Raw genomic sequence first — 2,781 nt, forward strand, 5'->3', positions numbered from 1 at the left:
TATTGAGCAGAATACGGCTCGTCAGCCTAGGAATGCGGCAGTGTCCCTCAATGACTTTGTGAAGCTGAATCCTCCAAAGTTTCATCACTCCGTCGATCCCCTCGACGCTGATAACTGGCTGTGCAACATCTCACGCAAGATTCGCTCTGCGAATGTGTCTGAAGCCGACAAGGTGACCTTTGCGGCGTATTTCCTGGAAGGACCCGCCAATCTGTGGTGGGAGAACTTTGAAGCTATGCGTCCCGCTGAACCAGTGGCCACATGGGCAGACTTCAGTGCAGCTTTTCGTCTGCACCATATTCCAGAGGGCTTGATGGACAGAAAGAGAGAGGAGTTCTGTGCCTTCACTCAGGGAAGTTGACTGTGGATGCCTATAGCCGCGAGTTCGGTAATCTCGCCCGCTATGCAACAGAGGAGGTGTCTACCGACGCCAAGAAGCAAGCAAGATTCCGTAAGGGTCTGAGCCCTGAGCTTCGTCGTGATCTGCGCCTCCATGAGTGTGCAAGCTTTCAAGCCCTGGTCAACAAAGTGATCAGTGCCGAGACTGGTCATACTGACTTCGAAGCCACAAGGAAGCACTCCCGTGACTTTGGCTCGTCTTCTGGTTCCGCGTTTCCAAAACGCAGGCTGTGGGTTCCAAATAGTTCTCTGCCGCCAAGATACACTCCGAGGCCATCCTACTGGCGCCTCAGACGAATCAGGCCAACCCTCCAGCAAAAGCTTATGGTGGTCCAGCTAGTAATGCTGCACCACGTTCCAACCAAGTGATATGCTACAAGTGTGGAGAACCAGGGCACTATTTCCGTGAGTGTCCTCAGAATGTGGGTGCCAAGCAACCCGGAAAGTCCGTCGGGCAAGCCAAGTCGGGCAAAGCTTATTATGTGAAGCCAACTCCTGCACGTGGCCGTGTGAACTATGTGTCAGCAGAAGAAGCTGCAGAGGATCCCGACGTCATGCTGGGTACGCTTCTTGTTAATCATCACCCAACATCCGTTCTCTTTGACACTGGGTCTTCTCATTCCTTCATTTCAGAAAGTTATGCACAGTTGCATAACATGTCTTTTTGTGATATGCCAATCCCATTGGTTGTCCAAACCCGTGGTAGTAAATGGCAAACCTCTAGGATAACCTATGACAATGAAATTCTAGTAGACAGGCTAGTTTTTCTAGCCTCATTGATAGCCTTGAAATCTTCGGATATTAATATCATCTTGGGCATGGACTTGATGTCAGCTCACTATGCCAAGATTGATACTCATTCTAGAAATGTCCAGCTTACCCATCCCTCGGGTGAGATAGTAAATGTCTCTACTCGAGTTGCCAAATGCCAACTCTATTCCTTAAATGCCAACCCTCTTCCGGAACTTGAAGACATTCCAGTAGTCCGTGACTTCCCGGATGTTTTCCAGAGGAACTGCCAGGAATTCCACCTGACAGAGATGTAGAGTTTGTGATAGATCTTGTTCCGGGAACTGTCCCAATAGCCAGAAGACCATATAAGATGGCACCCCTGGAGCTAGCCGAACTTAAGAAGCAATTTGATGAGGCCTTGAATAAATGTTTCATTCGTCCTAGCTCTTCTCCTTGGGCTTGTCCCGTCCTCTTCGTCAAGAAGAAAGACGGAACGGATCAGATGGTTGTAGATTACCGACCAGTTAATCTGGTCACCATAAAGAACAAGTATCCGCTCCCCAGGATCAACGACATGTACGATCAGCTCGCTGGATCCTCAGTCTTCTCCAAAATGGATTTGAGGTTGGGATACCATCAAATCAAGATTAAGAACGGGGACATTCCAAAAACGGCTTTCGTTACTCGTTATGGCCAATACGAGTACACCGTCATGTCCTTCGGTTTAACCAATGCCCCAGCCACCTTCTATCCTCTGATGAATTCAATCTTCATGGAGTATTTTGATAAATTCGTCGTGGTATACCTCGATGATATTCTCATCTACTCGAAGAACGAACAAGAACATGCCGAGCACCTAAGGCTGGTATTGATGAAACTTCGAGAGCATCGCCTTTATGCAAAATTTTCAAAATGTGAATTCTGGTTACCAGAAGTGACCTATCTAGGACACGTAATCTCAGGTAAGGGTATTGCTGTAAATCCCGAGAGAGTTCAAGCTGTCCTTGATTGGACTCAACCTGAATCGGTTAAGCAAGTTAGGAGTTTTCTTGGTCTAGCGAGCTATTGTCGCCGCTTTGTCGAGAATTTCTCCAAGGTTGCAAAGCCTCTAACGGAACTCCTCAAGAAAGATAAAAAGTTCGAGTGGACACCACAGTGTGAGCATAGTTTTCAGGAACTGAAAAGACGCCTGACTTCCGCACCTGTGTTGCTACCACCAGATTTTTCTAAGGACTTTGTTATCTACTGTGACACCTCGCGACAAGGATTAGGTTGTATTCTCATGCAAGATCGTCATGTGATCGCATACGCATCTGGACAACTGCGTCCACATGAGGATAATTATCCCACACATGACCTTGAGCTTGCAGCTGTGGTCCATGCACTAAAAACCTGGCGACATTACCTTCTGGGTAATCGTTGCGAAATATTCACTGATCACCAAAGTCTGAAATATATCTTCACCCAGCCGGATTTGAATCTCAGGCAAAGACGGTGGGTTGGGTTGATCTCGGATTACGACTTAGGGATAACTTACACCCCGGGGAAGGCCAATGTTATGGCCGATGCACTAAGTCGTAAATCTTATTGTAACAATTTGATGCTACAACAAGGTCAACCACATCTCCATGAGGACTTTCGGAAGTTGAA

This window comes from Hordeum vulgare, chromosome 5H (assembly GCF_904849725.1).
Source record: "Hordeum vulgare subsp. vulgare chromosome 5H, MorexV3_pseudomolecules_assembly, whole genome shotgun sequence".
NCBI lineage: Eukaryota > Viridiplantae > Streptophyta > Magnoliopsida > Poales > Poaceae > Hordeum > Hordeum vulgare.